At 47.3% G+C, this 22760-nt stretch overlaps 1 protein-coding gene across 4 annotated transcripts in view; it reads right to left on the bottom strand.

Annotated features, from left to right (window-relative positions):
- Window positions 1–22760, bottom strand: part of INPP5F (inositol polyphosphate-5-phosphatase F) — a 2244937-nt gene that overhangs the window by 335365 nt on the left and 1886812 nt on the right. The window lies entirely within an intron of this gene.

Raw genomic sequence — 22760 nt, 5'->3', positions numbered from 1 at the left:
CTATATGATCCACATTCCTGCGGGGGATTCCCCTGTTTATGCAATAAAATAATTACCGCCTCCCTTGTTGTTTCAGGTAATTCCCCTTTATGCAAAGCTTCCATCCATACCGCATATAGTCTGGGTGCCAGGAGGTCACTGAATTCTTTATAGAACTCTGCACCAAGATCGTCCGCACCAGGAGCTTTCCCATTGGGTAGTGCTTTTATAGCCTCTGCTATCTCCTCCACAGTAATCGGGCTCTCTAGGGATTCCCTAGTGGCATCAGCTAGTAACTTCGTTGCTATTTGGTAGAGATATTGATCGATCTCCTCTTCCGTGGTATCGCATTGAGGGGAGTATAACTTTTTATACAAGTCAAAGAACGCGTCTCTGATCTTCCCTTCCTCTGTTGTCACTGAGCCGTCTGGTAGCTGTATGCACGGTATGTTTGTCGTGCCTCTCTCGCCGTTCTGGCCAGTATTCTCCCTGGTCGCTCACCTTCCCCATATCTACGCGCCGCCACTGGTTTGTCAAAGTAACGGATCTCTTGCTCGGCCGTTTCTTTATATTCATCTAGCTTAATTTTAATATCAGTGCTTAGCTGTGCCTGTGGGGAGTGTGCGTACTGGGTCTGCAAGGAGGCTATTTGCGTTTCTAAGCGTGCCAATCTACCCCGGATATCCTTGAGGACCCCACTTTCTGTGGATATCGAACTACCTCTAATGCAGACCTTGAATGCCTGCCACAATATTGCCTGACTGGGCACCGTACCTTCGTTTATCTCAAAATATTCCTGTATTTGTTTGGCTATCAGGTCTTGCAGGGCAGCTGGTTTAAATTTCTAAGGTGGCCCAATTATCGCAGCTTCAGGGATTTTTAATGTTAGCTGTATTGAGGAGTGGTCTGAGTATGTTCTAGGGTAAATGTGAGTATTAGTGACCCAGCCCAAGGCCTCCTTGTCCACTAACCATAGATCTATTCTTGAATGCATGTCGTGCACTGTCGAATAATATGTATATTCCTTTTTGGAAGGGTTTAATGTCCTCCATGCATCTTTTAGGTTTAAGTCGGACATATAGAGGAGTATTTCCTGTGCTTCCTTGGGGAGTGTTCTTATATGTGTTGATGTGCGGTCTAGTTGTAGGTCGAGGATGGTATTAAAATCTCCTCCACGGATCAGATGGGCCACCGGGTAACTCGCCAATATTTCAAACATTGCAGAGTAGAACTCTGGGTCGTCTATGTTCGGCCCGTATATGTTCAGCAGGACCCTGCCGTAGAGGGTACCATGAAGCAACACGTATCTGCCCTCAGGGTCACATTCTGAATTACTGAGTATAAATGGCAGAGTTTTGTGTACTAGAATCGCTGTTCCCTTTGCCCGTCTCGAGTATGTTGTATAATACTGATGTGGCACCCAGTTCGGTATAAGGTATCCCGCCTTCTGAGGTCCTAGATGTGTTTCCTGCAGGAAGACAATTTTTGGGTTCAGTCTGTTTACATATGCTAATATCTTTCTTTTCTAGATTTGAGTCCCCAAGCCACGGACATTCCAGCTGAGCGTTCTTATACCGTTCGTGTCTGGATTAGCCATTATCTATAAACCGTTTATAATGTCGCACATGATAGTGTGTTCCTGTTGTATACCGAAAACCAGCAGTGCTTTGCGCCTGTGCACTTTTTTATTCCCCCCCTTTCCATAACTGAACCCCAACAACCTCTGCCCCCTCCCTCAACCCTCCCTCAAAGTTCCCCAAACTTCAACTATGCCCCTCTGCTCACCCCCCTTCCCTCCCAACAGTTTCACATGCACCTGCTACAGGGGGGCTGCAGCGACTTCTAGTCCCCATGCCGCCCATCACCTCATACTAGGTTACCGGTTCAGTGTTGTTGCTCTGTCTCATGTTGACACATGCGGGATTAGGCTCAGCAGTTGATTTTGTAGGTTTAGACGTGTTGACTCCGCATGTGGGTCGCCCATAGGGGGGCCTAGGCTTTCATAGTCACTTTATTCATCACTGTTGTGCTAGCATAATGCTGTTTCGGGATCTCAACAGCCTCTTTCGGTTGTGGGCTGCCCGGTTGGCGCGGGAATGTGTGTTTCAACAAAGTCTGCCGCCTCCTCAGGGAAAGTGAAAAAATAGGTCTTGTTCTGGTGCTGTATCTTCAATCTCGCCAGATAGAGCATGGCGTATTTTACCTGCCGTTCACGCAGCAGCTTCTTGACCCCGGTGAAGAGAGTTTTCTCTCCTGCTGCAACGCTAGTGTAAAATCCGGGAAGATGCGTATTGTGCTCGCTTCCCATCTCAGCTCCCGTTTTTCTCTTGCGGTTCTCAGTATCAGATCCCTGTCTCTGTAGTTTATCATGCGCGCTATGATGGGCCTGGGGTATGCTCCTGGTTTCGGTTTGGGGGCAAGTGTCCTGTGTGCCCTTTCCACAATGAACATTGCCGACCATCCGGGGTATCCCAGTAGATTGCATAGTAGTTCTTCAACTGCCTTCTTCATTGACCCCTTCAGTGCTTCCTCCGGCACCCCAATTATGCAAATATTATTTCGTCGGGATCTAGCCTCTAAGTCTTCACATTTAGTCTTCACCGTTCCCAGTTCGATCGCCATCGTGGATACCATGGTCTTTAAAGTCTCCAGTGTGTCATCCGTAGCCGATATTCTTGTCTCCGCCCCCGTCATGCGTGTTGTAGTTTTGTACAGCTGTGTCTTAATGTATGTTACATTAGCCGTTATCCCGTCTAACTTTTCGTTGAGAGCAGAGAATCCTTGTTGCATAGCTGTGAAGACCGCTTGTGGGTCCATCATTAGTGCCAGGGAAGCAGGCTGTTCTTGTGGGGGTGCCTCTGCAGCCATCTCTGGTTCCGTTTCTTTGTGTATTGCTGTTGTGAATTTATCTATAGTTCCTTTTACTTTCTTAGGACCAAAGCCCTTGGGCATTGTCTCCCCAAGGTAGTGCGCCCAATGGTTACCCCTCACTCTTCCTCTGCGTGCTCTGTACGTTCTGTGGTCTTTGAGCGATGGTTTATACTGGTCCTGTAGGTGGTGTTGTCACTCGTTTACTGGGCTGATTTTGCACACCTTCTCGTGTTTGTCCCGCCGGCGATATCAGTTCCTCTTGTCAGTTGCCCCTTCTTCTCAGTCTGTGCTTTTATACGGAACTTCTACAATGTTCTGAGTCCTTGGGGCTGATTCACTGTTGACTCAGCGCGTTATCTTTTGTATCACCTTGGTACGTGCGTGTATGCTGGTGGCCCGTTGTTTTCACCACTTCACCACACTAGGACAGCTCTTTGCTCATCTAGTTGCGGTATGCACTGTATCTATGAGCCGTGGGGAACGTCACCATACCTCTGGATTCCTGAGGGCCTGTCGGGGCGCTAACCCCGTGTTCACATGCAGCACAGTTCCTGCTCGGGGGGGGGGGTCTTGTGGTCTACACCCTTGTCCCCTGCCGCTGTCATGATCTCTGCTTCCAAAAGGTCAGGGTTTTCCCAACTCCCTTGGAAGCAGATCCATAACCCAGGTTCCGAGTGCCAACCAGTCCCAATTGGGACCTTTTGGACCCAGACCTGGCGCCAGTGGCACCAGGCTCATAAATATGCCCAGTCCCAGCGCTGGAAGCGCCGGGCTCATAATGCTTGGGTGGACTTACCTGCAGCAGACCATGCTGCTTACTTGCCTGCCAGTTGAGCCTCTGATCCTCTTCTGTTTGGAACTACTTTTCCTGTTGGGTGGGGCAGGAGCCACTCCCTAGGTTCAGAACACTGGAACTCTTCTGGAAAGCAGGAACTCTTTTCTTACCTAGGCGTGGCTGTGGAAGGAGACACCTAAGCACTACAGGAGGCTATTTAAACCACACCCGATGGATGAATCTTGCTTTGCGTTATTCTGCATCCTCTGCAGCAGAACGCTCATCGTGTCTTCTGCATCTGATCCTGGGCCTAAGGAAAAAGGCTTACCATCCTGAATCCAGTCTTCAGCAACACCTATAAAGACAAGAAAGAACAGGTTAGCATTACGGTCTTCAGTGACAGCGCTTCACTTACCTGGTCCATCGGCTGTCACCAACGCCTCGCGCTGCATTCCGGCATCTGAAAGACAAAGGCTTACCTACTCTTCGTGCGCTCCGGAGGTCTTCGCACTGCATTCCGGCATCTGAAAGACAAAAGCTTACCAGCTCTCCGCACGCTCCGGAGGCCTTCAGCGCTGCATCCCGCATCTGAAAGACAAAACAAGGTGCGTTTAAAGACATTGGAGAACTTTAATACTCACGTGCCATTACTCCTTTCCACATCTAACCCAGTGGGTATTCCGGCACCCTGCAGCCGCTCCGAACTTGTACCTGCAAAATAAAAAGACAGTTAGAGCGCATCGTGAAGCAGGCAGCAAGCGCTTACTTACGTGCTTCCAGGCGCTTCCATTCATCACACGGGCTCCATCTTCAACTCACTTCAGCCCGTCATCCGCCATCGCCGGAACCCTGCAAAAACAAGAGACATCATTACTAAAGACTTTAAAGACATTAGAATTACTCAAAACTTACCGTTCGTGCAGTAAACGACGGACAGCAGTCCTCTGAAGTCAAGAGGCCTGCTCCCCTTATCCAGTGAAGAAACTGGTTACAGCACCCTGCCCCGAGGCAGATGGAGCACGGCGTTCACTTACCTAAGGTGAGAGCGTTAACCTTTGGGGTTCTACAGGAAAAGAGAAAGGGAAGAAGAGAGAGACATTCAATAACCCAGTTCATTAATCCCATATTTTCTATCTGCAGACATCTTACCCTTCGAATCAGACATACAGTGCACAGAGGTCCAGCCCAAAGAGCCAGCCGTGTGTTACACATCACCTTTGAATATACGGTATACGCCCAGTCAAGACGGGAGCCTCTACGGGAATCAGGTGCGCGTTACAGCCGCTTGATTGCAGTTGAGACCAGGGAATCCTGGTCACAGCACTTCTGGAGGCCAATCGTCCTTTCCTTTGGGGGGATGCGTCAAGGCAGTGCTTTCCCGGCCTCTTATCTGCTGTGCTAGCCCGTGTTGCCGCGGTACCGTGTCGCCCCACTGCTCCGTATGTCTCCTGTGGGAAATCAGACACTCAATGAGGTTAGGGGCTGAAGTCCTCAAACTTGTGCAGGCGTGGATTATAGTCCGGGCGGGGGCGCTCCATCGCCCCGTACCCCGCTATGTCCGGTGCCTCTGCTGATCACTGGGGGACGTGGGGGGGCTCCCCATCCACTCCCACCAGGCCCCCGCCAGTGGATGTGATAGGCGGCCTGGAGGTGGGCCGCCGGCGGCTGCTTTCCCTCCGTCCGGCTGTCGGCTCCCTTACCTCCTGGGATCTGCCAAAGTTCTGTTCCCGCTCGCCCAGCGGGGTCTGCAGGCGCCCGCCAGACCTCAATGTGTCTGCGGCGACTCCGCAACACCTCTGGGCTGCAGTCGTGTCTCCGCCCCACAGTGTTCTTCTATTGTTTACCCGGGGAGGTCTGCCGGCGCTCAATGTCCCCCAGAGCGCCCGCAACTCACTCCCAGCTCCTTCAGGCCGCAGATATGTTCCACGCCTCTCTCGTTGCTCAGCGCCGGGCTCCTCCTCTCGTCCCACGGCGCCCTCTCAGGCCTCCTCTCCCATCTCGCGTAGGTTCTTGTCTCTGTTACAACTCGGGCGTCCCTTTGAGTCACAGCCCCAAATTTCGTGTGACTGGTCCTGTCTTATTGCTGCAAAGTTGTTACGATTTTCAGGAAGAACCGGATCCTTAGTGCTGTTATATGGGCATTTTGGCTCTGGTTGCCGCCAGAGCTCACACAAAGGCTGCCATTCCTTCTCGTGCGCAACAGCGCCCCCTTGGCCAGCAGCCTCAAAAGGCGTCGAGGGCGTCGACGGAATCGGCGTCGAGCGAGGCACAGACAACTTCGCCAGCGTCGACACAGGCCTCGAGGACAGAGCCCCGAGCGTGTCCTTCGACAGCCTGGGCGCCGATGGCGTCGACGACTTCCTCGGAGGCGGAGCCTCGAGAGAGTCCCTCAACGACCTCGGCACCGCAGGCGTCAATGTCTTCCTCGAAGACTTCACAGGCTCATGCGGTCTCGAGGGCGTCGAGAACCGGGACCTGGAACGGGCATGTCTAGAGCGACCATCCTTGTCCGACCGGGACCTCGAAGGCGCCCGCTGGTCGCGACGACCGCTCAAGCCCGAAGGCGTACGAGCAGTGTCTCTAGCATGGTCACGGCCGGTGTCCTTCGATGGCGCGGCCGGACCGTAGCCCTGCGATTGAAAAATCGCCATCATCTCCTTTCGGAAGGAATACCATTCCTCAGGAGTAGAATGCCTGTTGGGACAAGCAACCCGCCGACGGGCGGAGTCCTCGGATGAAGACGGGCAAGGCGATCTGTGATGGCGCTTCCGTGAGAGCCTCGAAGAGGCAGAGGAATGGCGAGACCGGCTCCTGGACCGGGACCCCCGGACTCATGACGACGATGCTGAGAGTCGCCCCTCGAATCGTCCATCGAAAGTCCAGTGGATCGTGACTTCCGGGGCTTGGCCACCTTACCCATTGACAGCTTCTTCTTATGCTACCGCAAAACCTTCGATGTAAGCGACTGGCAGTCGACACAGTCATCCGTATCGTGGTCCTCCCCGAGGCACCAGAGGCATCCGGTGACGTCGGCTCGACGGAGGCCCTCGAGGACAGCTTATCGACATCATCGACGCAGGAGCCGAAAGATTTTCCAGAGCAGCACAGCTGTGGCGATTACTGTCATAGATATGGAATACGTCGGAGGACCCAATCCCCTCGAAATAAGCTCATTATCATGGGTGATTCTGTAAGAGTGAAACTGGGTCACAAGCGAATAGTCTTTAGTGCCTACCAGGAACGTAGAGGAAACTGGAAGGATCCCAGACTCAGGGTCCTGGAGATAACCTATTACAAGCAAAGCAGAAAGACAAACAAGCACATGGGAAGACACGCTCCAGCACACAGCTGAAACTGTTAGAGAGGGAGTACCTATCACACAAGAGGTGCATAGGACAGGGAAAAACAACAGCGTGGGAGCAGCTAAGAGAGCTCAATAAGGGGACACTATCCATAGTCAGAACAAAGCGAAAGAGAATCCAATGAGGGTCAGCTGCACACAAACACGGGGACCTCAAAGTTGGTATTGCCAAACAACATTTCTACTGTGAATCTGGGTTAAATATTTTAGATGGCTGCCTGCCCCAGAAGTGCTTCTCTTGAACTTCCTGTTCCTTTCTCGTCACTCTGGCCACCATTTTGAACTGTTGTGTTTGGTGCCACGGATTGTCCACCAATAACACCTTATTCCCTTTTATTATTATTAGGGTATTTATTGAGCATGTATCTAGCTTTGCGAAGGTACAGAGTACTTTACAAGACCCTAGAGGGAGGACACAGGGAGATAAGCAGCGATACAAGGCAGCGGGGAAGCTAAAAATGAGGAATGGGGGCAATTAGGAAGCAAGGGAACTACAAGCAATCAAGGCAGAACATCCTCTAATCCCTGCCCGTGACCCCAATGGCCCTGTAAATGAGATATCTATTATTGGTTTATTATAACATGCTTAATACAGAAGTGGTTACTAAGCGCAGAACCGGGATTCAAATCTGTGTTGCTCTGCGTTGTCTAGCTTCCAAAAAGGTGCAGGCATGTGCATATCTTTGTGGGTGTAGGGGGACGGTAGGGATCCCCACATTATTGTGCACTGTTTGGCACATGTGTTTGACATACCAGGTTGATTGCAGGTGGAAAAACTGTGGAGCAGGACCTGTGTGGTGGACATCCTGTGACAGAAAAGGAGAAGACAGTAAGTTGTAAGATGATGCTCAAGGCACAATAGGGCGAAGAGCACAAAGGCATGCCCAAGCAGCATGCTTTGTATGATTTGTTGGAGTTGTTGCAAGACCCAATACAATAGAGGTCCAATTTCATATATTTCTCTGAATCTTGTTTTAAATGCCTCGATAAAACTATATGAAAATATCAACTCGGAAATAAAATCACATACACTTAGTTTAGTGGAGATTGAACAGAGGGTTGTAAGATGGGGCAACAAGGTGTTCCCCGCCAGTCAACTAAATAAAGTGGCATCGTCTTTGGAGTTTGACAGCTCCTTCTACATGAAAAAACTATTTAGGTTTGTGTGGAAAAGCTACAGGATATCTCCTGTTCCGAGCAGGAAGACTATCTTTAATGTTAGTTCAGAGGATCCTTGCAACATAGTTGACCTTTCTGTGGATCTGGTTTTACCACTGAAAAAACCCAAACGGGGCAAAAAAGCCTAAGGAGAAAAGAAATCTAAAACCAGGAAAAAACGGCTACTTCTCAGAGCAGGTCCTCAAGAAAATGTCTGCACGATTTAAAAAAGAAAGCACAGTTCCATCAAGAACCATCTCTCACAGAAATAATTGAATCATTAGTGTCACTTGAGCTCAGCGAGGATGAATTATCAACAAGGATCAGAGAGCATCAAAGCTGGATCAAGCATATTTGGAGAAATCGAAACCAGGGGCCATGTGAGACGGAGAGGGCAACTTGCACGTCAATCTGACTAAATTGACCCCTCTAATCCTATTAACAAGGTGCCAGGTAGCCCCAACATGGACGTGGAGATAAGGCAAACTGTTTCAGCGCTTCCCTGTAGACCTGTTATAACTTTCAGTAGATAGGTTTATAAAGGAAGCAGTAGTGCTGATGATACGCACATCAAGGGAGCTCTAGTGCTGAGGTCAATCAGAAAGGAAATGACGAACAATGTTTGGTACCTTTTAATCAGGAACTGGATCTCACCCTATCTAGTAACATAGCAAATGTGTTTTCCCTTTTTCATGAAATACCCAGACGAAGGAATTTGGTCTCTGCGTATGTGGAGCAGATCAAATTCATGAACGATAATCGTACGGATATTTTTATTCATCAGAAATCTAGGATTGTCACAGCAATTCTACCAGAAGAGTCAAGTCATTTTTTGACCCTAGGCTATGGTATAGTTTGTCATAGTGAGAGAAAGAGTGTCTACTTAGTATCTAACCGGCTAGGTTCTATTTTGGAGAAAAAGCCATCTGATGATTTGTTCCTCGGTGTCCCCAAATTTCGTGGTGTAGTGCCTTCCCCAGTAAAAGGTCAGTCCGTTTTGTGCCAATTGAGGCTAATGAGGTTGTTGAACTAACTAAATGTTCATGAATGGCTACAAGTTTACACTGAGATGTTACATCTCCAGTAGGCGATCCTTGTAGATGTTATCATGGAACTTTCACGGCCATAAGGCCTTATTTTATGTTTTACTTGATTCTTCAGACTTTAAGATGTTTGACATTCCACTGATATCGTAGGTGTGGATGAGAGTTACCACTTCTACAGGAGCAAATTACCTTCTTACAGATGGCAGCCTGACGCCAAGGGCTGTCCTTCGAGCTGCTGTATAAGTGCTATAAAAAAAGTTTGGAGCCCAAGCTGAATTAAGGTTTATTTATTTGTTGGTTATTTATAAAGCGCCTACACAACTGAACAGTGTTTCAAGGCACCACAAAGCAAAAGGGTAGGGAACAAGGGAGAAAATGAAATAATAACAATGACAAATTAATAATAAAACTAGCAGCGGTCCTACTATGCCTTGTGACATAGGAACGAACGTGTAAGTGCAGTGGAAAAAGGGGGGGGGGGCTGGAAGGGTCCCCTGGAAGGATGTGGGGGTGAAGTGCCAGAGGTGACTGCGGGGGAGGCAGCTGGCAAGTGCAAGGGTGGAAGAAGGTATGTCAGGTATGGTATGGCCCCAGCGGGCAGTGCAGGGGCTGGTGCTGGCGGCGACTGGGCAAATGGCCTGGACCCTGATGAATGCAGGAGGGACCAGGCCGACGGTCTCAGCGGCAGTGGGGTGGATTAACAGGGGAGGGAGAGAGGGAAGGAGGTGGAAAAAAGATTGCAGAACTTGAGGTGGTCTGGTTCAAGACGGAGAGAGGGAGGGAGGCTGTTCCAGAGGAAAGAGCCAGCCGAGGAGAGAGATCTGCCCTCAGCTCTCTGCTTGGAGAAATGTTTGACCAGTAGAGAGTTGGAGCTAGAAGATCGAAGGAATCTGGAAGGAGAGTATTTAGCGAGAGAAAGCTGCAGATAGCGTGGTTCCATATTGTTAGCTAATGTATACTGCAACCAGCTCCATATAGGTCAGGAAGTATTTATGGAACACACGGCAGAAATGTTATCGACTTGATACGGTGGGGGACACCAAATTCATATTCTTCTAGGTGGTGATTTTAATACGTATTGTTTAGATTTGGACACCCAGCTTTGTCCCATTAACAGAGATAGTATGCCTAAGAAGAAGATCCTATATGAAAATAGATTGAGATGGGCAAATGTTTTTCGATACATGGAGGTTGATAAAATTAAACAGGAACTTAATGGGGGATTGTGCCCATCTTTGATGTGGCACAATGGAGCACATTTTCCTGCATCAATTATATTTTTGCCTCTCCCCAGAAGTAATTTCGTCAATTACCAGCGGTCATAACAGGTTTCAAGATTTTTTTGATTTGGGATTGGAGATCAAAACATTTCAACTAATGTATTGCCTATCTTCTTCAGTAAGAGGAAACCGCATAATTTGGCAAGCCAGGAAAGTTCTCAAATTTAGCACAAGTGTCTTAGAATTAATTGGACACTTAACAGAGGAAACACTTTGCCATTTGGCACCAGCTTCATTTAATACTTTTATAAGAGAGTCAATACTGCTGCTGGTGTCGGAGTGTAACCAGAACGATTTGATATCTAAACAAGATATTAAAAAACAGACTGATCGCCTTGTTCAACTATGCCACAGGCTTAGATCATTCTATAAAGCCAGCCTCATAGAGGACATTCATATTGAAAGGAAGCAGGATATAAGAATTGGATTACCAACCACAAATCATATATTGTGCAAAGAAAGCCACTATATTTTATAAATCATCTTGGGTAAGAGCAAGAAGCTGATTTTTGGATATTAACTAATAAAGATCAGGGTACCCAGGTGCACCTGCAGACTAACCCTACATTGGAGTAGGATTGGATTCTCCATTACGAAAAGATTCATTCTAAATCTAAAGTAAACTTTCCAATTTTGCCTGAGATTGGGTCAACAAAATGGACTCTATAGATAGTCCAAGAGAGATGAAGAACATTCATTCAATTATTAAATCTGAATGGACTCATCCCCCATCATAGCTCCCAAATTTTGAAAGAAATGGCCACATTCCAGTAGGGAATGAGACCAGGAGATAGATTGCAAGTTGAACAAAGTTTTATATCAGATAAAAGATGCACGCAGAGAACTCTGCTGCCCGAGAGGGCTCTGCCGAACATTGCATTGAGCAGCACATTATGAGATTGAAACGCGTCACTGCTGATGCTTCGGTATAGGTACAAAATACTTAAATGTCATTGGCTAGACATATAGAAACATAATGGAAACATAGGAGACAGTTGCACCCGACTGGCTAGAGGCTCGGGTGTCCGTCGAGCAGCACGTGGATCAGCTAGGCTCATCTCCGTGGGGTGAAGGTCAGACACACACGATGAAACATAGTTAACTAATCTATTTGAGCAAAATAGGAACTGAAGGTATGCAACAAATAACGACAGAAAAAAGTGGACAGTCATGAGGACGTTTTGGAGTTCATTTTGTTAGATATCTGATCGATTTTGTCCTTTGAACCCCAAGGACTATAGACCACGATGCTCGGGCCCAGGTGCCCAGCTTGGGGGTTTTTGATCTGTTTGATGCCTCATGATATAAGTCAACATGTGTTAGTTCACCAGTGAAATACAACGGTAGGGGATTAGATCTGGGGTGGGTGGTTAGCCTGTTCATAAAGTGGTGGTCAGATGTGCATCTGCATCAAGAGCGGTTAGGGGACTGTGGCTTCTCAAGGTGGGTGTCGATGGGCCATAGACAGGTTTGTGGCGATGGATGGGCATGCAGGCGGTGATTCTGCTCCGGTCAGACAAAGGGCAGTGAGCTCAGAAGAAGGGAAAGAATACTGTATATGTTTGCAACAATTCACGCCTGGGCTTCTGTGAGAAAAGAGTTTATGAGGCACAGACATAGGAGGTGGTGGTGGTGGTGAGGGGGGGCGAGAGGCTGGCTGTGGTGGCACTGGACAGTGGGAGATGGCTTTTGGAAATCATTGTGCGGCCTAGTAAAAAGATGGAGTCTGGGGAACTATAAAATTGAGTCTTTATGTGTCATCCAATGGCTCGTGTCCTGTCTTCAGGGGACAAAACGTGGGGACGTCTCCCGCGATTGGATGAGCATAAGATTCATTCCATACAGTATGTACAGGGGGGTCAAAAGGACCATTCCTCCCTTGCAAATCTAATAATTCTCATGCCCTGGGGCCAGATTGTCCGACTATATAATTAAAAGTTCACATAATCTACCGGCTGGGATTCAAAAGGTTTTGTTGAAAGGTATAGTCTTCAGAGGTTTTGAGGCATGTAGCACATGTTCCCATTTTTAAAAAAAGGGAGATGAGACTAATTCACAAAAGTATAGTCCTATAGCTCTCCTTGATGCCAGTAGCACATTTTGTACGTCCGTCGACTTACACGAGCTAGAGACCTGGGCCTATCGCACATGCAGAATAGAAAAATTCCAGACGGGATTTAGGAGACGCATCGGAACTTGCTGAACGACTATATTTTTAGCCTGCCTGCAGAGGAAGGAGACTTCAGGGACCTTTAGAGCAATCTATGCAGCAAGCATCGATTTAACAGCAGCATTTGACTATGTCAGCCACACCTATCGGTGGAGAACACGGTCAGCGTGGGGATTATCCTCTGATATATTGAGCATCCCAATACATAAGAATAAGATTGATTTGCCACAGAGCCGTTTCAGGCAGGATAACTACAGAGAGGAGAATAGGACAAGGATGTATTTTAGCACATTGTCTATTTAATGTATACATCTATGACTTACCTTGGGTGATTGTTGAAACACCGTTTTCCTCCAAGGTTAAGTCCATTGAAACATACCGTTTTCCTCCAAGGTTAAGTCTAATGAAAGTTCAATGGCTCGCCTACGCGGACAACATTGCCCTCTTCGACCAAACTCCTGTTGGCTTGACAATGTTTAGTAAATGTTCTTTACAGCTATATGCAGGCAAATTAATTTCTAAATAAATTTGCTAAAAACTAAGTTGTTCAATTTTCTAAGAAACATGAAATATCTAAGTTCAACTGCGTAATCGGAAAAAAGAAGCGGCATGTGGTTACCCAGTTGACGTATTTGGGCTTACAATTCTTACAAAGAGCAAACTTTAAATTATTGTATTTATTAATAAAATGAAAAGTGTTCCTTTTCTCCGCCCAAATGAAACTCTTAAAATCTAGACACTGTTATTTCTCTTGAATTCCACTTATGAAATTCTATAACGGGAAAGTAATCCCATGCCTGATTTATGGTTTAGGACTCTGGCATTTGGAAGATTGTGACAAATTAGGAGTGTTGGAGGGTACGCTATGGAGGAAAGTTTTATTACTACAAAATTGTGTTCCAGCCACTGTTATTAGATACGAATTGGGCTTAACGTCTGTGATGAATTCAAGAATGTCATCACTTATTTCACTGGGAGAGCCCCCTCCTATGTGGCCAGGGGACGCAGTTGCTACCTGATCCTGACCCTGGGGGCGGTTATAGGAGGGAAGACCACCTGTGGGGAAGCAGCTCTCAGGGAAACCCAATGACATCAACAGAGGAAATCACATATCCTCATTGTTCCCTTAAAGGATGCTTCCCCAGTCCCCCATGCCTTAATGGCATGTTGCCCTCAAAGTTCATCTCAGTGTAAGGATAGAGTGTCTGGCTATTAAAATCCCACTAGATAGAGTATGCAGGCCATTGGGATGAGGAAGAGGCAGAGGGAGATGGGGATTACTCCCCAGGTAACACAATGTTCATCGCCCTCAAGATATTTAAACCCTGTTTTGCCATCTGAGACTATTGGAAATGCGTTTTCCCATTCTGTAAATAACTTGCCAAATGCCCCTTCTTAAATTTCTGGAAACATCACTTCAACCCCTACACATAGACAGGCAACCGTGCCCTTAAGACTCCCTTAAGGCATATCCACAAACTCTGCTTGTAAAATAATACCAGTTGACTTTCCCTTTTATACTGAAACCACTGCCACGAGGAAGATGAGTCAAGTAATGAGGACCACGAAAGGCCAGGAACGCCTGTTGCATTCTAGTTGTTGCAGGAGCCTGACTGCATGCAGAACATTTAAACAGAGATCAGCTGTGTAAAAGGTCCTGCAGTGCGAACGTCTATTCACTCAGTGTTGACCGAGGGACTGCCAGCAAGAAGCAAGGTCCGTGGAGCTAGGCGGCTCAATAGAGGAACCGAAGGAGAGACGCTGCCCAGTCCGGTAAGCTGCGGGAATCCTAGAACGAGGAAGACAGCATTCACAACAGATTTTAAAGATAAGTTTCAGAAGCAAGTAAAGATTTTCAAAACCGAGCGATCAAACCTGCAAGTACTGGCCCATAAGGCTGGGTACAAGCAATTATATCCTGACTCCACGGGGAGCCCCTGTTAAAACAAAGTCCTTAAGATATTTTTGACATGTATAATCTTGGCTATTCTTAAGGAAATACCGAATAGGCAAGTGGTTCCCAACCGCCAACCTATCTCAAGTCCACTCCAATACATCTTATGGAAACAGCTAGTTAAGTAGATCTCTAACCTGTTTTCACCATCCTCAGGCACGTTTGAAGGGTTTCCAAACACAACGCTTAATACCACTGCTGGTACATTTCTGCTCAGACAACTCCTGGGAGGGGGAGATACTATAGCGATTGTTCATACCCTATGGAGCACTACTGATTTGTTTAATATTGTTCAACTGTTTCCAAAGATACAAGAAAACCATGTAAAGTTTTAGGTGGAATTGCAGGTCATTATTGTCTGTTAACACCCCATTTGTGTCGATCTGAATCATTTGCTACGAACAGAACTACCCACATATACATTCACAGTGCTTAAAGTAAGCGCAAATTGGCCAGCTGAAGAACCGGCTACCGCTAGTGATTTGAAAGCCTTTACTGATAGGCTGGTGTAAACTATTATTCGAATTTGTCCTCGAAAGACTGGTCAAAGATTAATGCATGCAAGCAAGCAAGCAAAGGGAGAAAATCCAGTGGAATATCTTGAATGTCTGAAGAGATCCTTTGAACAGTATTCTGTGATTGTGTATGTGATGCAGTTAGCATCACAAGTTGTGGCGGCTCAGTTTGTGATGGGATTGCAACAGAAAGTACAAGAAGGAATTAAGGGAGTGTTTATAGGACGGGAAGGAATGGGAATAGTGGAAGTTTTGTTGGACGCACAGCATTTTCATGAGAAGGTTGAGACACAAAAAGAAACTACCGAGGCCAACTTAATGGCATGGCAGATACAGAGTTTGCAACCTCCCAAGGGAAGGGGAGGGGAGTCTTTCGCCCCACTCTGGGTGGGCGAGGGCGGGGATGTGGAAGAGGGAGAGGAGCATCTCAGTTGTTTGGGCCAGGGCAAATTGCTGAAAGGTATTACACCAATATGTATAGTGACCAATGCAGCTATTGTAAAGAGTTTGTACACTGGAAAGCTGTCCACATCGGCCTCAGTTGCATCACGATCCACTTTAAAAGCTTCTGAATTTTCATGAACAATGCATTCTGCTGAAGTAGTTAACGTGGTGGGCATAGGAGGCACTCCAATACCTCATACGGTGTCCACATTGCTTAAGGTTACGATAGGGCCCATTTCAAACCAACATGCTTTCTTGCTGAGCGATTGTTCCCTGTGAATTTGCTTGGATTAGACTTGGTAGTGAGCTGCTCTATTTACTGTTCTCCGGAGGGTGAATATCTAGACCTTACGTCTCACAAGAAGCACAAGGTGTTGGCAATATTACAGGAGATCACCCATTTGAACTTTGAGGACCAGCCTGCCATCTTGGCAGGGGCTGATAGACTGGGTCCTAATCAAATTATGGTCAACCCATGCAAATGATACTGGGTATATGGTTCATGCGTAACAAGTTAAAACTATCCTTAAACCTGCCAAGCCCTTGCCCTGTGTACCGCAGTATCCAATGTCCCGAAAGACTGAACAGGGTCTTCGTCCTGTGATAAAATCCCTTCTCCAGCAAGGTATCCTGGTACAAGGCCATTCTGCGACAGTGTCTGTTCCTCATGTGGTACTGTCATTGTTACTGAAGGGAAAGAACATAGCTTGTGTGAAATTCCCGCCTTACACATTATGAGAAGCTGCTCATCTCTACTGCCAATGTTACCCTAAATCGTTGCTCTATGTAAATCGTGCTTCATTGTTACATACCCCAGAGGATGAGGAGCCCCAAGACTGTCAGCTCAAGTGGGCGAGCTCGTGGCCCTCGCATGCACTCTGGCACAGGGTAGATCAGCCACAATCTACACTGATTCCAGTTACACCCATGCGATGGTCCACAACTTCAGAATTTTGTGGAAGCAGGGTGTTTGACGTCCACTGGTACCCCAATCCTAAATGGAAAATGTGATGTATAAAGGGCTTGCAGTCATTTACAGCCTCTGGACATTATTTGGCCGATGGTGAAGCTTGTTCAGCGGCTTTGAGAGGGCAGAGGGCCCCTAATGAATGTCTTGTTTATGTTGTGGTTCCACAATCAAATATACCTTCCTTGGCCAGTCTGGCAATACTCCAAGAGCAAGCTGCTGAAGCTGAAACTGTGACCTGGATGCAACGTATGGGTATACTGGGAGGAGATTCAGTGTGACGCTCCCCAGAAGGGCGCCTGGTGGCAAAGAAGGTTCGCAAAGCACGGCCTCAACCGGCTACGGGACCCTGCCACCCTTTGCACCAAAAACACTGGGTCTGGTGAAAGTCCATCAGGGAAAGTCTGCACTTCAGCCGAGGTGGCATGGTCCCATTCAACTTTTGTTAACCACCAACTCTGCAGTGAAGTGCGCCAGTATCCCGGCCTGGATTCACTCAGCACATTGCTGCAAGGTCGCCGCTGCACCTGATGACATCACCCCAGTGGCCACTGACCTTCCACAGACTGGCTCCAGATCCCGCACGGCCACCGATACCACTGCCAGTGACGCTGCCAATTGTATCTCAGTCAGATATATCCAGGGTTCCTGGAACAGAGTGATCAGTATCAGAGAGCCAGGGCACGGACCTCAATCAGACAATATACTTATGCACTGGACCAGGATCTACAATTGCTGAATCTGTATTACACAATAAGTTCTCAGAGGGAGAGGTTGATAATGATCCTCCGTCAGTCGATGCACAGGAAGGGACGATGCCAAGTTGGTTTCCTCTGTTGACATACCATCTTCAGCTGCCGCTGGACTTCACCACTCAACCGTTCCGAGGTATGCACTGCGTTCCACAGGAGGATATACGAGTGTCAGTAGCTCTGATCAAAGGGACAATGAGCCAAGTCGCTCACCTCTGGATTTGTGTCCCCAACGACGAGTCCCTCTGAAGAGGTGGTGCAATGGTGCAGAGTAAACGGCATTGCTGCTAAGTCCCAAGTACCTGCAGTTTATGGAACTTGCTGTTATCACGTATTGGTCATGTCCTTCGTTACTATGACTATGATATTTGTCTGGCTCTGGTACTATCAGTATCTGTAGTTTGGACTGGTAGGTGGATCTGTCGACCATAAAACTGTGAACCATGGATTTCGCTGCTGGACACTTGACAAGCGAGGTGGAACTTTGGAACATTGTCAGGTTCTCACATTCTGTACCTCACATTGGCAAAATTCCTAGGAGAATAGAGTGTTGCAAATACTATTTCAGGAAAGTTGGAAAGGGAAGGTAGTTTAAATAGTAAATAGATTCTATTTAGAGAGTAGAACAATTCCTGTAGTTAGTTGTTCTATTTCATTGTTATTTATTTTTTCCCTTAACTAACTTTCATTTAGAAAGATGAAAATTCCCCAAGCCAAGATGGTGGAACACTTTCCCAGCAGTGATTGGTGTAGTTAATAGCAGGCAGCATTGTGATGTCATTTAGAATGTTTCCAATAACTATCAACTGCCTTTCATTAAAGTTTTCACCAGAATAGGTCATGTTTTAGTTCTCTCCAGTGATTAAAGTTATAGTTTTCCACTACACAATAGTAGAGTTCTTATCTTTTAGTATAAATATCTATCAGGATTTAAGTAGTAGTTCCAGTCATAGTGAGTGAAGATCTACAGCAGATAGAAGATTCCAAGAAACTTTGGTTGGCTGAGTGGCAGATTTTTCAAGTCAAGACGAAGCTAAGTTTTCAGTGTTGTTTCTTTAAATTCCAAAGAACTCTTTATTTTTGTCATGAGAACTATATTTGAACATTTGGATCAGTTTTTTGTTTATATTTTTTATCTTTAAGTTGTAGCTTAACTCTTTACTCGAGAAAATGTGGATTGCTCAATTAATGTGAGCGTTTTCGTTTATCGCTTGTTTTTGTTAACATATATTGTAACAATACTAACCTTTTTATTATGAGCGCGAGACTGTAGTTATTGCGCGCGTATTGTTTTTTTTTTGACCGCGCGCTTAGAGAAAAGGACCCTATTGCGTCGCTTGAGCGTCGTGGCCGTTTTGGATTTGCGTCGAGTGTCGCGGCCATTTTGGATTTGCGTCGAGCGTCGCGGCCATTTTGGAATTATGTCGTACGTCGCAGCCATTTTGGGATTTTCTTCGTGCTTGCGTCGTGGCTATCTTTTGGATTGCTGAACTTTGTGAATCTTCGTTACGCTTCGCACATGTGAATTGAAAAAACTTAACAGAATTTTTATGATTGAATGATTCTTCCACAAATTAAATTCCTGAAGACTTCAAGGTGAAATTAATCTTCAGCAAAACCCACACCAGGTATTTTATAGTAAACATTTTCTATATGAGGAAGTTGTTAACAGAAAAGATAAGATAGTAATAATTTGGGGTATTATTTCCAGGACAATATTAGTAAGCAAGGAATAAGAATTCAGTGAAGAAACGAAGTTTATAAGAAGTTCTTCCTTGGAAATACATTTAAAGTTTTGGTCAAGAAAAGACAATTACAGAAGTCTCCTGTTGATGAGAAAAAGACAGAAGAAAGTAGCCTATTAGCTATATAAGCATAGGCTACAGGTATGAGGACAGAGTCATAAGTTGTTCAGAATAGATATTGAGATTAGCATAATATTTAAAAAGATTGCCTTTTTATTTTTAGGTTCTCTATTGCTTAATACCAGAGACATTCCTGTGAAGACAAACAGAAGTGCCAGAAGCAAGAGTTCCTGTGTTTGTTTGTTTATCCATTCCCCTTTCCCCTTGGGTTTGCCTGGCCAATAGTTTTACGTAATAGGATTGTTGAGCAGGCAGGCTTTGGGGGCTAGGTGGGCCAGCTTCACTCCTGCAGGATTCAACTCTTCAGATCTTGACAAACATTTAGACTCGTGCTAAAGAAACTAAGGATTTTTGCCTGGATGACTGGTCCAGAGAACAGGCTCAGTCTGTGTGTTATACCTTACTTACCTCACTGAACTAGTAAAGGAACTGTGTCTGCACCCCCACAAACTATTGTCCAGAGAAATATGGCTCAAATCCCGAAGAGGACCATCGACGAATAGTACCAGGGGCACGATGTTCCTGCCAGTATAAAAGTTGTTGGAATATGGATAAATATGCATTTTATGGTTACTGGGGATTTTCGAATAATGTCATGGACGGGCCTACAGCCAGCCCTGTGTACACAGTGAAAACACATAAGCACCTCTCCTGGCAGTATGTGTGCTTCTTTAACGTATCTGACCACTGGGTGTTCCCACTTGCACCAGGATTTGTTGTCACAATTCCCTATTGCATCAATCCCTTTTCTGTGTGTGTGGAGGGGGGGGGAATCTATGTTTGGATCTCAAGTTAGTCTCCCAGTCAATAGGTCCAAAACCCTGTAGGGATGTGCAGTCCCTGTTGGGATTTAAAGGGGCCTCCTAATTTCCCTGGGCCGAACCTGGTACACCGAAAAACCCACTGCGTTTCACCTATCATCTTTGGCAGTGGGTCTCTTGTCTTATACTAACCAAGGGTACATGTTTATGGGAACCTCGAGATGCCAGTATTACCTGTCCACTGAGTCTAGTGTGGTAATTAATAATGTTACATTTGCTTTCGACTGGAATTTCACATTTTCCCGGGCTGTATATGCTAACTCATCCTGGAACATATTTAATCAGTGGAGATAGGCATGCCCGTGGTTACCATAAGGGTACAGAAGTAAGAGATCGACACAATGGTAGCATAGTTATTGCTGTAGCTGAGCGTGGGAGAGCGGTCGCCGGTGGCCCCGAGGGAACTGCAAGCCTGGAAGCCCTGCCTCGGCATCCCTAGCGGGCATCCGTGAGTAGATTGTGTTTTTGTTTAAAAAAAAAAAAGAAAAGTTTCATCTGCGCTCGTAGCGCGCTGTTGTGCCTGCTCTCCCTCTCCCCTCCCACTTCCTGGTTCTCCTCTCCCTCCCGCCTCCCTGCCCGCCCACACCCTCCTCCCCTTCCTCTACTCCCTCTTCCTAGAACTACACCCTTTGGGGCAGCCCTCTGCCCTGCAGCCCCCTGCGGCTAAGGGCCCTAAGGCCAAGGGAGACTCCTTCAGTTGCGGCTCCCTGTGTGTCTGCAGGGGTCCGCAGGGGACGCAAAGCGCCTGTACTTTGCCATTACCACCTTGCGCGGCCCACCCCACCTACACCTGGTCACTTCCTTCGCATGGTGTCTTCACCTCACTGTGTTCCACAGTTGAGGTAAACTTGGGTTTTTTCTCCCCTCGCAGGATTCTCTAACTTAGGTGGCCTCTGTACCTAATACTCATTTACTGTTCTGAAATGTGGTAAACTTGGGTTTTTTTCTCCCCTCGCAGGATTCTCCAACTTAGGTGGCCTCTGTACCTAATACTCATTTACTGTTCTGAAATGTGGTAAACTTGGGTTTTTTCTCCCCTCGCAGGATTCTCTAACTTAGGTGGCCTCTGTACCTAATACTCATTCACTGTTCTGAAATGTGGTAAACTTGGGCTTGCCGCTCACGTCCTGCCTGCGTGCTTCTCGTATCGTCTGTCTTCCCGCCCCCACACTCCCTCCTACTCCATGGTGCTCTCTATCTCGCCTATCTTCTCTAACTGCTTCTCTATTGACTATCCTGCTCTCCTCACTAAATCTGGTAGGAAAAAGTTTAAAAAGGACATCCTGGTCTCCAACCCAGGCCTCCTCATCGCTGACACCTACACTAGTGCCTGCTCTAAGGAAACTCTCACTGACATCCTCTTTTTCGTGCCTTCACCTGACCTATGGACCCTTCATATGGTCTCTGTGCTCTCTCCTTTTTCCTCTTCTCCCATTAATGGTGGCACCCGTTGGGATGTCCTCTTGGCCCCCTTCCACTCCTCTAAGGCCATCATTAATGTCTACGCTAATGGGACCGTCTTGGTCCAAGGCCCTCAGGCCAACCTTCACCTCTTTGATAGATGTTTCCCTCGCCTCATCAACTTCCTTTCCTCCCCTGCTGTCCCCCCCCTGTCTTCGGCTACCTTGCCTCTACCCTTCCTCCCTTCCCCCTCTCGCACTCCCTCTTCACCTCCTTCTTCTACACCTCCGCAGGGCGTACCTCTGATCTGTACCCCTCCCCGGAAGTCCTTCAAGGATGGCAACCTTCTCCACTTTGCCACTCTTAACTCTCGCTCTGCCATCAAGCATTCCTCCGATATCTGTCGCCTTCTTAAGGAACTGGACCTTGACGTCCTCGGTCTCACTGAGACATGGTTCACAGCCAGCTTTGTCACGAGCTTTGACACACTCCTACCTGAAGGTTACAAGATCCTCTCTGTGCCCAGGCCCAACCGTGCAGGGGGGGGGGGTTGCCCTTATCTTCCCTGAGTGGATTCCTGCCACTGTCACTCCTACGCAGACCTCTTTTGAATGTCTTGTCTGCCGACTCTCTCTCTCTCCTAGCCATTCCATTACCGTGGCTACTATCTATCGGCCACCTGGTCAAATTTCCTCCTTCCTCTCTGAGTGGGCTGACCTCTCCTCCTCACTCCTGTCCTCTACCACTCAACTCCTCTTTCTTGGTGACTTCAACATCCACCTAGATGCCTCCTGTCCCCCCACTGGACTCTTTCGTGACCTCTGCGACTCTCTCTCACTCTCTATTCTCCCGTCTGGGCCTACTCATTCTGCAGGGCACACTCTTGATGCTCTGATCTCTTCTGACCTTCCCCTCTCTGTCCCTCTCTCCACTCCTCTCTCCTGGAGTGATCACTTTCTCCTATCCTCCCACCTCACTCTCCCTACCCCACAGGCAAAGCCACCCTCATCATTGCCACCCACCTTCTCGGTCATCCGACCCATGAAGCGCGTGTCAGTTGCGGCTTTCGCTGCCACCTTCTCGCCCTCCCCTCCCCCTTCGGCTGACTCCCACCCTGACAGAGCCCTCTCCTTGCTCCACTCTGCTATATCTGATACTCTTGATATCCTTGCCCCTGTCATGAAAATCTGCCTGAAGCCCAAAGCCAAATATAACTCCTGGTATGATTCGGATCTCATCACCCTAAAACGCAAGTGCGGGGTGGCAGAGAGGAAATGGCGTGCTTCATGTTCATCCTCTGACAAACTGGCCTGCCGCCTGCTCCAAAGGCAATACCGTCTCTCTGTTCTCACCAAGAAGAGAGTCCTTATCCAAGCCCGCATCTCTGCGGCATCTAACAAC

Source organism: Ambystoma mexicanum, chromosome 8 (assembly GCF_040938575.1).
Source record: "Ambystoma mexicanum isolate Mex_15411 chromosome 8, UKY_AmexF1_1, whole genome shotgun sequence".
NCBI lineage: Eukaryota > Metazoa > Chordata > Amphibia > Caudata > Ambystomatidae > Ambystoma > Ambystoma mexicanum.
The sequence above is the reverse complement of the archived record's forward strand: the minus strand, read 5'-3'. Positions and strand labels throughout refer to the sequence as shown.